Here is a 15,397-nt window from a genome sequence, read left to right as displayed (position 1 = left end):
ATAAGACATTGAGTAAAAACATCTGGCAATATCTGACGAAGCAATAAGATGCATGATGTGGTCTATTGCTACTGAAAAATTTTAAAAAATCTATTTAAGTTAGAGTATTGGGAAAAGATGGTAAAGACAATGGTATTGCAACTAAAGTTGCTATAATATGATTTGAATATCAGTTCATGGTGAATGTGTGCCATCTGAAACTGCCATACAAAATCATTTTAGAAAACAAAGTGGTTCAACTTTTACTTCTATTCTTTGCTTCCACTTATCAGTCTCTATAAAAGTTGATATTATTGACTCTTTTCCTCTTAGTGATTTTTTACTAATCTTTTTAAAATTTTTATTATGAAAATTTTCAAACATATAAAAATGGAAAGCATTGTACAGTGAACATTCATATACTTAAATCCCAGAATCAACAATTTTGCTAAACTTGGTTTATCTATCATTTTTACTTTTAATAACAAATAATTTTTAAGGTTTATTGTTAGTAATTATAATTCAAATGTAATAGATATCCTTATTATAGTTCATATACATTTTTTCTTTTTTTGGCTGCATCCACAGCATATGGAGGTTCCCAGGCTAGGTCGAATTGGAGCTGTAGCCGCTAGCCTATGCTACAGCCACAGCAATGCCAGATCTGAGCCATGTCTGCAACTTAACCCACCGCTTACAGCAACACCAGATCCTTAACCCACTGAGCAAAGCCAGGGATCAAACCTGCATCCTCATGCATACTAGTCAGATTCATTTCTGCTGAGCCACAACGGGCACTCCAAATGTCATAATATTTTATACATAGTCTGGATTTATAATATATTATATTATAGTGTATATTGTAAATAATTGACTTCTCATTCAAGAAGTAATCTAGATAAAATTTGCCTCAAAACTCAAATGTCCATTCATCATATAATATTCACTGTTGGGGTACAATGTATTCCTCTCATCACATCTTTATTCAAGTGTTCTCTTTAGGTGTTCTATTCTTAACTCTCTTATGTAGTACCTTAACCACACAGCATAGACTTGACCCCTCTATACAATCTTTAATAGTAACGTTCTATTAATTTTTCCATCAAATCGGTTCTCCCTTTTATAAGCACATAGCCACAAAGCTTGAGACTACAGGAGGTAAAGAATTAAGTTTGGGCCAATGGGATGTGAAAGGAAGTGAATGAATGTGTGCAAAAATTAGACATCTCCACCTGAAAACCATGTTACTTCCCCCAGATTTTTATTTTATTTTTTTGCCTCTTTCTACATGTTGGAATATGAACATGGAAGCAACCCAGATTTGATGATGCAGATGAGTACAACACCCAACAGGATGAATGAGCAGAGAGAGGGAAGGAATTTGTGACTATGAATGACTCCATGGAACAGAATTGAAAATCCAGCAGAGACCTCCCAGACCATTAAGGAGGGGAAAGAAAACTTATTTAATAAACAAACATATATCTTACATATGCCACTGTTTGGAGGGGAGTCTCTTTGTTATAGCAGTGTGTGCAAAAACTGGACCATCTTCACCTGAAAGCCATGTTACTTCCTCCAGATTTTTATTTTATTTTATTTTTTTGCCTCTTTCTACATGTTGGAATATGAACATGGAAGTTCCTAATTATTGCAATAGTATAAGTGTAGAAGGCTTTGCAAGTCAATCAGACTTAATCATTCCAGTTCTATCACTTATATGTGACATCGGTAAGTTATTTCAACTCTACAAACTCATTTCTGTGAAATATCTGTGAAATATCTACCCATGGTGTTGCTGTGAGAATTCAATGAGACAATGGGTGTGTATCATCTTACATGTGCCTGAAATGCAGAGAAGTGCTTAATAATTGTTCTTTCATGGTCTTTTTGTCACACTCATTAGAGAAAGTGTCTTCTGCTTTATTATTTTTTATTTTTTATTTTCCTGCTTTAGTATTGAACTTAAATTTTTCATTCTATATTTTCACTAATGACAACTCTTCCTATTTATATAATTTAACTAATGCAATCACCTTCCAGTGTTGCACACCAATTTTTTTATTTTTAAAATAGAGTTTGATATATGCAGAGTCATTTTAAGAATATAGACAGTTGGCAAGAGAAAATCATTTTAACAGACTCTGAGTTTTTGCAGATTTACATGTCATGGCTATGATGGCTCAGTGAACAAACAAATATGTTTCATGTCTTTGAGGATAAAATGACTGATCAGAGAGGCCTTTATATTAATACAAGCTTTAAATCACAAGACCTCATAGCATTCTGGTGTTAAAAAAGGAAATGTGGTTAATCCCTGGAGTCTTTGCAGGATTTCATCATTGTGATTTAGTGTCTAGACTCAAATGATGAAACTGACATAGGAATGCAATGACTCTTTAAAAATCACATAGCTTATAGGAGTGGTCCAGAAAGAGAGAACTGGAATTAGAATGGTTGGAGACCGCAAAAAATACTTTATTCAATAAATTACGTAGTTTATGTGTAAGAAAGTCAGCCATGAGAAACATTATTATTACATTATTTTCCAAGGATAAATAGCTGTGAAGTGATAGCACAGAGAAGTTGGCTGAGATTATAACTGTGAAATTGGTAGCCAGAAATATACCTCAAAAATATATTACATTATATATGAGATTTCCTACATGAGCCTTAAAAATTGATAATTTGCGTCTGCCCCCAAGCTCAAGTGAGCCACATGCTGATATGTTGGTGACAAAATATACCCTTGGACAATTTTCTCCTAGTGCATAGATACCTATTTTGGAGAGGGCACATGAGTTAATGATACACCAATATCATTTGCTGCTAATAAAAATGTGAAAGATTATATTTCTGGTGCTTTAAACTCCTTTCAATCAACCAACCAAATAGAGTAATGCAATGGAGGACAATCGTTTCCTATATCTTGCCGTCAACAATGCTTCCTATCTGTAAGGGATTTTCCTCCCTAGATACTTAAAGGAATTGCATTATGAGTTATTTTCTATCAATTGGATTAACTTTGTTTTAGATGGAACATTCTTGATTTTCTTTGCCAAGGAGTGCAGCAGTTTGGTGTGTCATGCATTACTGCTCACTACAGACCATCAAACTCATTTCATTTGTGACAGGAGCTGGAATTAAACCTTGTTCTCCAGAGATGTGATGCCCATGTATTACTTTGATCTGTGCTTTCTTCCAAGGCACCATGTATATTGTTACAAGAGCTTCCCTTTTGGTTGCAAAATCCACCTTGTTTGTTTGTTTTGTTCAGAGGTAAAGAGAAAAGCATTTTTGTGTTTGCCTCCATCTATAGAAAGACTTATCCTTGCCTTTGTTTGGAAAGTCAACCTTCTACTGAGCTCTAGCAGTAGCTGGCTCACCATATCTCACTTATTTACTACCCACGGCTTTGGCTTTGTCTCCTTCACCTCTGATTTGGCAGCTATATCAAGTGTTGTAAAACATCGTGAAGTCCTAATCTTGGGGAAGCCTCAAACTCTCTTACCTATGTCAAAGAATTGCCATTTTTACACCTCATCTGAGATTGCAAATCATTGCCTTTATATTCTGTTTCAGGATGACAAAAAGAGACCAAATCATGTAGTCCTAGATTAGGAGGTAGAGTGGATGAGTCTTGATTACAGACAATAAAGGATGATAGATAAATGGCTGAGCCTTATTTATAAATTTACACACATTTGGACTTGTATTAACATATGTGTTAAATCTTTTCCTCTAGAAGAGCATATTTTTAAAATATTAGCAAATAACAAAAATATATTTTAAAATTTTGCTCAGATAGCATTTCTCAACTGAAAGGACCAAGGTTATTCATAATTGTGATTTTGAAGTTTAGTAAACACAGAGATTAAAATAGGATACAAATTTGTAACTTGCTATCATAATTTAATAAAAAGTAAAAATTCTTGGCCTCTGGGAAGGTGTATTCATTTAAATTTTGGTCAGTCAAATTAAAAGCAATGCCTACTTATTTGAATTGCACATTTTTGAAGAAGACTCTGAATTACTATTATTTTAGAAAATGATTTTGCCAGCTAAGAAATATAATTGGACTTAATGCAGTATTAATGGTCACATTGTGCTCTCCCTGACATTCTAAAACACTCTTATATTAATAGAAATGCCAATTCATGTTGCTTCCCAAATGTTAAATAACTTTTGATTGGTTGTTGGAAAGGCATTTCCCCCCCAAGCATAATGCTTCAGCATTAAAATGTGTTGGAGGGTGTACTTGTTGAAAGAAATTTCAGGTACATGCTGGGATATTCATCAGTCGTCTTGTTAAGTTTGGTTTAATTTACAAACCCCATGTCAGAACATCTGTGCACTTAGACTGTCTCTCTAATGGAACCTGGGCCTTAGAGGGATATAGTAATCAGATTTCATTCATAAGTTTTTTTTCTAATTTTTCCCAATGCACCAGGTTAATTACTTGCCAATTAAGGGTAATGATTTTATTGGGTCAGTTTAGTTGCTAAACTAAACACTCAAATTAACAGCATTGAAAGTTTTCTGGAAATAGAAGAAGTATTTTGATAGGTTTTTATCTTTAGAATCTCTGAATATACATTTAAATTGCATTTTAATGACACACTTGATTTATGTAACACCTTTCTGAAGACCTTAGTGTACATTTATGGAGTCCAAGTGCAAAGCAGAATGTGTTTTTCCACATTTTCTCTCAAACATAGGAAGTAAAGCTTAGCAGATACAGTTTCTTCAAGGCCACAGTGCCAGAGGGAGACTGTAGTTGGGAGTGTGCATGGTTTTCACTTTGTCACACAGCTTTTTGTCCAGGCCAAAGAATAACAACCGTCCCTCCTATCTCAAAATGATAAGGAAGCCTCCAAGATTTTCATTTATTCACCATAGATGATGAGCAGACCTAGAAAGGTAGTCACTTCACCATAGAGGATTCCTGAATCTGCTTAGTGTCCCTCAGGTAAGGAGTGAAGCTGTTTATGTATGCTGGTTCTATGTTTCCTAGTTCCTCTTTCCCCTATGGTAAAAAGTCACAATCTATATCAGAGAGAAATTTAAAAGATTAATGATATCCACTGTTGACAATGATAGGAGATAGTGATGACTTTCATTCACAGTTTTCAAGAGAATAAACTGATTAAACATTTTTCAGAGGGCTATTGGTAATATGGAACAAACCTTAAAAGCACATATCTTTTACTTTCCTTTAAAATTTCTATTTTGGGAGTTCCCGTCGTGGCGCAGTGGTTAACGAACCCGACTAGGAACCATGAGGTTGCGGGTTCGATCCCTGGCCTTGCTCAGTGGGTTAACGATCCGGTGTTGCCCTGAGCTGTGGTGTAGGTTGCAGACGCGGCTCGGATCCCGCGTTGCTGTGGCTCTGGCGTAGGCCGGTGGCTGCAGCTCCGATTCAACCCTTAGCCTGGGAACCTCCATATGCCACGGGAGCAGCCCAAGAAATAGCAAAAATAAATAAATAAATAAATAAAAAATAATAAAATTTCGATTTTAAGGAAATTATTCCTTCTATTTTAAGGAATCTATCAGATATTACTGCTTTAATGTGGCAAATTAAATAGTCTGAGGGAGTGCTCATAATTCCAAAAAAATAGATCCCACATAGAGTATAATTTTTCTTGTGTTTCTTGGAACACATAGAATAAGGAAATCTCCAAAAGACTGAGAAAAAGTGGGCTGAAATAAAGAGGAGTGAGCAGAAAATGTCTGGAAATACTTGGTGCCCTAAGGATAAGTGCTGAAAACCAAAATTCATGTAGAAAGGGCCATATTGGAAGTTGAGAATCCTGGGTAAAGTAGAGCCCCTGAGATGGATAATAAAACTGAACATGTGCCAGGTCAAGAGCATCCTGTGGCCCTCAGAGAAAAGCAAACACAATTCCTCTATGGAGGAAACTACTCAGGAATATAAAAAAATGATGGGAAAAATAACTCTAAACTCACTGATGAAGATCACTAAACACAAAATAAAATGAACCATCATGAGTTAGAGTCTGTAGGGATAGACAAAAACAAGCCCCCAACAGATTTAGTCCCATAGGGATTCCAGAATCTAAAACTTTCAAATATAGAATATATAAAAATACACAATGAAATGGAAAACCACAGTGAATAAAGGATAGAAGTATGAATGATCAACAAAACACTACAAAAGGTGAGCAGATAAATTTGAAACAAAATACAATAAACAAGAAAATAAAAATTGTCATTTTAAAAATATGTGATAAATTCAATGTATATCTTAAGGGGTAAACTCACTGACAAATAGATAAAAGGAATAGAAAGAGAGCTCAAAAGAGGCCTGTTTTGGATACAGTTTAATATACAATGAAAGTAGCTAGGAGGAATTCATTTTATTTTCTTCTTGAACTGAAATCAGCAAATTATGGCCAGTGGGCCATATCTGACCAACCATATGCACTCCATGGTATACTCTCTATGGTTGCTTTTGCTCCACAAAAGCAGAGTTAATTAGTTGCAATAGAGATAGCATAGCTCTCAAAGTATAAAATATTTACTATCTGGCCTTTTATGGAAAAGGTTTTCCAATCTCTGTTTTTGAAACATTATTTTGCTGGGTTTACAATTCAAGGAATCTTAAAGATATTAATTCTTTCCAAATTGAATAATAAGGTCAATGTAATTGCAATCAAAAAAATAACACATCATTTTGAGGAAATGTACAAGCAATTCCAAAGTTTGTATAAGAGAACAAACACCCAAGAGTAATCAAGAGAAACCCAAAGAAGAAGAAGGAAAAAGATAGGGGAAATTACCCTACTAGATATAATGAACAATTATAATGATATGAAAATTATAATAATATCTTATTGGGTCAGACATAATAATAAGTTTAATCATAAGTAGTAGCCCTAGTGGTACCAATAGTAATAGTTAAAACTTATATGGGGCTTACTATGTGCTTGCTAGGCATTGATAAAAATTAACCCATTTAATCTTCACAAAAACCTTATGAGGATAGTGTTCCTTTTCTTTATTTTACTCATTTAAAGACTGAACACATAAAGAAGCTACGTAATTTAAAAAAATTGACAAATAAACATAGAGATTTCAGAAGGATACTTGGTGATCTGTCTACATAATGCTGTGTAACAAATCATCCCAAACCTTGGCAGCTTGAATCGACAAGAATAATTTGTTCCCTGTCACAGTTTCTGTTGGTTAGGAATTTGGGAGTGTTCAGCTAGGAGCAGCTACTTTGAGGTTTCATTGCATTGCAGTCAGATGTTGGTGAGGCAGGGGTCATCTCAAAGGCATTGGTATCTGGATTGGGAAGACTCAAACATCTGGGGACTAGAATACTTGGGACACCTTGGAATTTACATCTCTTTTCACTAGGTATTTTTGGCATGGTAGCTTCAGTATAGCCATACTTCTTCCAAGGTATCTTAAGGCTCAAAAAGCCCATGTTCTGAGTGAGCCAGGCAGAAAGAAGCTGTGTCATCTTTTATGCTCTAGCCTCAAAAGTCAACCAGTGTTACTCCCACTGTAGTCACTGACATGGCCAGATTAAAGGGGAGAAAACACAGGACTCTATTCTCTAAGGAAGAGTGTTCACATCACATTATAAGAAGAGGACAGCAAGTGGACTGAATACATCCAGCCATTTGGGGATATATACTCAGCCACAATTTGGCATATGTAGAAACAATCTCTGACTGAGGTACCATGGCAGATCAGTGGGGAAAGGATGGACTATTTCATAAGCTGTGCTGAGGCAATTGGGTATGTATAAAAGGGAAAGAGATTATATCCTTATCTCACCAACACCAAAATCAGTTTCTGATTGATTAAAGACGAAATGTGAAAGGCAGAACCTGGAAACTTAAAGAAGTGCTTTATAGCTTTAAAGTAAGGAAGGATTCTTTTCCAAAGACACACAAAGCACTAACCATAAAATACAGGATTAATAAATTGAATTACATTAAAATAAATAAGAATGTCTATTCATGAAAAGACACAATAAAGAAAGTGGGAAGACAAATGAAAAACTAAGAGAGGATATTTGAAGTACATAAAACTGACAACATTTTAGTATCTAAAATATATAAAGAATTTTCAGAAATCAATAAGACAAACAGCTCAATAGAAAACTAAACGGAAGCATGTACATATTATACGATCCAACAATACAGGAGAATAAATTAATAAATTATAAGACAATTACAAATTGTAATGCTTAAAAATGAAAATGAATCAACCATAGCTATAGACAACAATGTGGATAAACTCTTAATATAATGTTGAAAAAAATATTTGCATACTACACACAGTAAAATAAAGTTTATAAAGGTCAAAAACATGCAAATAAAGTACAAAACATTTTTTAAAAAGTAACATGCAAAAATTTAGCAAATTCTAAGTGGATTGAAGGCAGTGGAGGCAGGGGAATGGAATAGAACTAGAGACTAGAGATGGAAAGTTCTTAGTGTGGTACAATGGGATCAGCGGCATCTCCGCAGAGCCAGGACCAGGTTCCATCCTTGGCCTGGCACAGTGGGTTAAAAGATCCAGCATTGCTGAGGCGCAGCTTGTAACTAAGGTTCAGATCTGATCCCTGTCCCTGGAATTCCATATGCCATGGGGTAGCCAATAAAGAAAATAAAAGAGGGATGAAGCACACAGGCAGATACGAATGAATGGTAATGCCTTAATTCTTGAGGGATGGATTTGATTTAAGATTATTCATTTAGTTATTGTACTTCATATGTTACATATATGTTACAGTTTTTAATCATATCAAATAATACCTGATACACATAATGATTAATACAAAGTATTATACAAAAATTATACAACTATGCAAAGACATATGCTAAAGGACATTCACTGCAGCATTATTTTTAATAACAACAAACTAGAGAAGACCAAAATGTTTATATCAGGAGAGTACATAAATTATGGTAGAAATAAAATTGAATGCCTTTTATCCATCACAAAGAATGTGGGATATTCATATGTTCTTACATAGAAGTTAATCTTTGATATGTTGATTGAAAGAGCAAGTTGCACAGGAGATTGGAATATAATTCCATTTTTGTGAGAAGAAACATTATACACATACATATGTATATAGTATATGTAAAATATATGAATATATAAATATAATTATATATTAAATGCATAATGTTTACACATATGTAGACATACCTATATGTACATAGAAAAAAATGCTAAAGAATGCATATTGAAATAGTATTGATGTTCATCTCTCATGAGTAGAAATGAAGAGGCAGAAAGAGAACATTTACCTTTAATTGTTTATATTTATTGTTTTATTTTTTTCAAAAATCATGTACTATTTTGTAAAAAAAATTTAATAAAAATTAAATACAAATCTCTCTTTCTGACCCTCATCACCAACAACAAGTTTTGCCAAAGCCAATAAAGTCCCATTCTACCTTTTAAAAAGTAATCCAGACTCGAAGTTCCCTGGTGGTTCGGTGGGATAAGGGTCCATTGCTGTTGCTGCTGTGGCTTGGGTCACTGCTGTAATGTGGGTTCAATCCCTGGCCCAGGAACTTCTGCCTGACATGGACATGACAAAAAAAAAAAAAAAAGAAAAAAGAAAAAAGTAATCCAGACACTATCTATGCTGTATAAAGGGAGCTCTCTTCTTTGACCTGCCTGGCAATGGACTCTGGTCATGATGTGGTTAGGAGGAAGAGTATCAGAGTCCTTTTGTATGTAAAAGCCACTGTTAACTAACATGTTCTATCTAGGGGATTGTTAGGATAACAGACATAAATAAAAATGCATTTTTCTTTTTCTTTTTAGGGCCGCACATGTAGCATATGGAAGTTCCCAGGCTAGGGGTTGAACTGGAGCTACAGCTACACCACAGCTACTGCCAGCCTACAGCACAGCCTCAGCAATGCAAGATCTGAGCCTCGTCTGTGATCTACACCACAGCTCATGGCAATGTCAGATCCTTAACCCACTGAGCAAGGCCAGGGATTGAACATGCATCCTCATGGATACTAGTTGGATTTATTACCACTGAGCCACAACAGGAAATCCTTTTTCCCCCTCACTTCTTGATTGCATTCTTCTTTTGTTATTTTCCATCCAAATAAGGTCAATTAAAACCCCTGTGAATGTGATCCTGCCAATATTTCCAGAGCAGTTACATGTTTTGAACTGCTGCATAAACTCTTGTCTCCCAGAGCAACTCTCCTCTCTTCCTCACACCTTTTCTACATTGCATCAAAAGGCTCATTGAATATAAGCACCCGAACCTAGGAACAATTATTAAGAGATAATATATTTATATCAGTGTTCTCCCTATTATTCAATCTAATGACATTTTCCTTCTAAAAGACCTTGTCACAAAAGCTGCCATTTCCTCCCAGATGGTGCTAGTGGCCACTACACACTAAAGAAAAGTGGGATCAAGGCAGTACTGCTGATTTTTCTGACGGCTATACTTCTTGTCCATTCTAAACCAAAAGCTTTCTTTCTTGGGCCTTTCTTCTCTCCCACCCCCCATCAGCCCTTCAAAAGGCCCATTGCCTTGTAAAGTATAAAAGATTAAGTAACATATTCCTGCTGTGAATCAAAGCCACAAACTGTCCACTTTCATTTTTTTAAACAGTGTATTATAAAGTCGGAAGAATCACCACTATAGCAGTGTATATCGAAAAGTATAAAATCTCTTGAGCTGAGAACATTGTGAAGGTTTTAAGTCTGCTCTTGGAAAACTATTCTCCCTACCCTCCTGCCAAAAAAGAAAAACCCATATTCTCCAAGTTGTAAATTTTGAAACAGAAGTTAGTAGTATTTGTAAATCATTTGTGATTTACTTATTTTTAATTAATTATTATTATTATTATTATTTGTCTTTTTAGGGCCGTACTCACAGCACATGGAGGTTCCCAGGCTAGGGGTCTAATCAGAGCTGTAGCCGCCAGCCTACGCCATGGCCACAGTAATGCAGACTCCTAGGTGGGTCTGCAACCTACAACACAGCTCAAGGCAACCCCAGATCCTTAACCCACTGAGTGAGGTCAGGGATCGAACCTGCAACCTCATGGTTCTTAGTAGGGTTCGTTAACCACTGAGCCACGACAGGAACTCATTTGTGATTTAAAGAGATGAAAACTTTGGAAAGAGTGTGGAGCAGTTCCCGTTGTAACCTAGCAAGTTTAGTACTTGACATACTCTCCCTGGCCTCACTCAGTGGGTTAAGATATATATCAGATAATGGATTAATATCCAGAATATATTAAAGAACTTTATACCTAGGCATTCCCTTGTAGCTCAGCAGGTTAAGGATCTGGCATTGTCACTGCTGTGGCTCTGGTTACAGCTGTGGTGCAGGTTTGATCCTCAGCCCAGGAACTTCCACATGTCATGGGCATGGCAAACAAAAACAAAAACAAAAACAAACAAACAAAAAAAAACAGTATGGAGTTTACACGAGACCTGAAGAAAAATATGAAGTAATTAAAGCAGAGAATGATTAATTGGTTAAATAAATAGGCCTCACAGGAAACTAACATGATTTGATCAGACATTCTGCACTAAGGAAGGAGTGATCTGGAGCTGAGGCTTCCTCTGCTGTATTTCTTAAAATGTACTGCACTGACAGATTTTAATCATCTTTGGGTTTCTTTCTGACTTCTTCTTTCTCCCCCTTTCTAACTTTTTCCTCATCAAGATCCCCTTTGGTTCATTGAACTGTTTATATAAGCTAAAAATTCATTTCTCCCTTACCATTTGCAAAAGGCATTCCATGGTTGATTCTGCCAGCTTACCTGATAAGTATTGGTCCTGACTTCCTGTGTTGGCTTCTCTCTGGACTTCCTCACCCTTCCCAGGCTGGATGTTCTTCTTTCCTTTTTCCCTTTCTGTTGATGGCTGCCTCAGGCTAAAAGATAGTCTGAGAAATAATTTTATATTTGAAAATTATATGTTTGACTTAGAATAATGGGGCTGACCTTGGTGAAAAGGAAAAGGAAAAAGTAAACAAACAAACAAACAAACAAACCTGGTAGTTACATGTTTGGTTGCTATGCTTTAGCCGAACAAAGGGCAGAGGGCAAGCTGTCTGCCTATGCAAACCACTGCCACGAGGAATTTGGACAAAATATTTTAGCTGTCATCCTGGAGTTGCACCAGGCTGTGTTATCTTTTGTGCCAAGCTCCTATGTGTAGGATCATGGGAGGCTGTCACTTTGAGGTGCATGAAGAACAAAGCATGATAAGCTTTTAAAAATTGAATGTGAAAAGTATATCCTTTTTAGTATTAGTTTCTACTGTGAGGAAATACATTTCTATTAGAGACTTCCTGTTGTCAAGATAAATACAAAAAGTGAAATCTAAGGAAATAGTGGAAAATTTAAATGGTTATTGGCCAAAATATTTTCATCTTGTGAGACATGTTTCTTACAGGTTAAAGTGCCTGATTCATCTCTAGTTGCCTGAGAATTGCCTTTGGAAGGTATAAAACCTCCTGTAGTGTTAGGTCTTCGACTAATGGCACTCAATAACAGTTTAATGATGATGAACTGTTTGTTGATGTGGTAGTTGAATATTTTTCCCATTATGTTACTTAGCCGTTTGCAAAGTAAAAAATTCCATGGGTTCATAAATACTAGAATTATTGTTAGGAATAGAGGGCTAGCTGTTATAATCCCCAAAGGTAGACACATGCCCACCTGATAAAGAACTGCAATTATTTCTTGGAGAAATAAAGCTTAGGTTTTTAAGCCAATTTGCTTCTATTAGTCTCAATGCTGCAAACATGAAAACCAATGAGGTATTTGAACTATAAGAGAATTCTAATCTCAGCAGGACAGCATCAATCTATGCTATGTGGAGACTTCCAGTCTGGAAAACCAGCTGGACAAGATTAAAACTTTTAAGCTTGGCCTCTACGAATTTCGTTCCTTGTAACTGAATAAGGTACAACATGCTCTTCCTTATGAAGGCATGTGTACATGACTCCAAAACCATAGGTTAGGTTAGTCAGCTCAGTCAAACATCTAGTCAACTCAGTAGTTAAAAATTTTTTTTCAAGAAATGATAGATATTTTTTTGTAGTCCAAAAAACATTTGACAGATTTTTTTTTTCTTTTTGCCAGTTGATTTTCCATTGTGTAAAGAGAGTCTAAGGCCATGATTCCTAATCCTGGTTGTATAACAACTAAAGTTGTCTCCAAGAATGTCAGGAGTTGTCAAAAAAATTCTCAAAACAAAATTACTTTTAATTCCTTCCAAATCACAAAAACATGCTATATAGCATAGTTATTGGAAGTCACAAACTCAATTTCAAAGCAGACCAGGAATAAATGATCTAGCCCAACTCTATTATAGAGCTATTTTTCTCTTCTCTTTAAATGTTCAGTAGTGAAATTTTTAAAATGTGGTTTTCAGAAATGGTAGAGAATCATGCTGATTTTCAGTGTGGTGAGTCGTTTTTTTACGTGTCTTTGTTACATTATTATTATCATTGTTGATGGCACTTTAGAAAGGTTTGGAATTTGAAAAGAATTATCCTTAGCAGTCATGCTTCCACCTGTATGTGGGGAGGTGTTTGTGAAAAAAAAAAAAGTGATTATTAGGATTTTGATTACAAGTAACAGAGATTCATTTGAAATTGACTTGAATGATTAATGATGATGATGATGGCAATGATAATGATAAAAGATGTTAAAGCATTTTGACTCACAAAATTAAAATGCCTTAGAAAATCAAGCTACAAGCAGGTCTAAATCCAGGAGCTTATTTATTTTCATCAAGATTTGATATCCTTGCATCTCCTGGTACAATTTTGATCTATGATTGCTCCATGTTCTTTTTTCTGTGGTGGATTTTCTCTATGCATGCTCCCTAGGTTGTAGTAACAACCCCAGGGTTACTTCTATAGGCTAGCAACTCCTAACATAAAGAGGTAACCCAACAAAAAATCTGAGAGTTCACTTTTATTTGCTTTGGTCCTGTCGCTGTGGATAAGCAAATATCTGTGATGCTGATCAAGCCTGGATCTTGCTCCCACTTCTGAGATCAAGAACTCCACTCGAACCCCATGCATTGAGAAAACTGGATGGTAGTTGTTTCCTCAGGAGAAAATGAGAGTGATGCTAAAAAAAGATACATGAATTCTGATGTTGGGCTGGCAACAAAAAAGATGTTTACTTTCACTATATACCATGCATATTGTATACATATACATATACACAAAAGTGTTGTTGAGGAAAAATTAATCAGTTGATCTAAGAAAGAAATGGATTTATTTTTTAATTTTTGGGCCACACTTGCAGCATATGAAAGTTCTCAGGCTAAGGGTAGAATTAGAGCTGCAGGTGCCAGCCTATCCCACAGCCCAGCAATGCCAGATCTGAGACATATCCACAAGCTACACCACGGCTCCTGGCAATGCCAGATCTTTAACCCACTGAGCAGGGCCAGGGATTGAACCGGCATCCTCATAGATAACAGTCGGGTTTGTTACCACTGAGCCACAACAGGAACTTCCAAAATGGAATTTTTTTTTCCTTCTTTTGTTTTTTTAGGTCCGCGCCCACAGCATATGGAAGTTCCCAGGCTAGGGGCTGAATCAAAGCTGTAGCTGCCAGCTTACACCATAGCTACAGCAATGCTGGATCTTTAACCCACTGAGTGAGACCAGGGATACTAGTCAGATTCGTTTCCACTGAGCCACGATGGGAACTCCCCAAAAGGAATTTTTTTTGAGCTAAATTAAGAATTGTAACCCAGGAATAGCATCTCAGAGAGTTTGCAGAACTGTTCTGCCCATTAGAAGTTAAAACACAGTTATACATGTTTTCTGAGACAGAGGGCTGTACCTTAAATGATATACTATTGACAGTTTGCACAATCCAGATGTACAAGTACAAAGTGGTGGGTCATTTTGACCCCTCGAAAGATCAAGAAGGAAGGTTATTTTCTAAAGTGTTGTCTTGGTACTAGAAGAATGTTCCTCTTTATGGTTAAGCAGATATTTCTGCAGATGGGAAGGTTTGATCAATGCATAATGCAGGTACCCAATGCACAGTAGAGAGGAAAGAGGAGGCCAAAGGGCAGAGGAAAATTTTTATGTTTAAACTTTTCTTGTCTTGCCATAAAATATGAATTTCATTTCAAAGTGTATAGAATGCAAATATACAAATCTTAAATATTTATCAAAAAGTACAATATGCCAGGCACTGTGCTTGTCCAACTTTCTTTCCAAAAACTTTGAGGGACAGGGGAGGAAGCTGGGGCTCTGCTGAGACTGGAGCTCTATTGAAGGTAGGGATCCTGAGAAAGAAACTGCAGATTCCTGAGGCAAGGGCACACAAATGGAACAGAGAAAGATATGTTATGGACCTCAAGACAATTTTGTCAACATTAGGCAATTTTATAC

The sequence above is a fragment of the Phacochoerus africanus genome, chromosome X (genome assembly GCF_016906955.1).
Source record: "Phacochoerus africanus isolate WHEZ1 chromosome X, ROS_Pafr_v1, whole genome shotgun sequence".
Lineage (NCBI taxonomy): Eukaryota > Metazoa > Chordata > Mammalia > Artiodactyla > Suidae > Phacochoerus > Phacochoerus africanus.
This window is presented reverse-complemented; position numbering follows the sequence as displayed.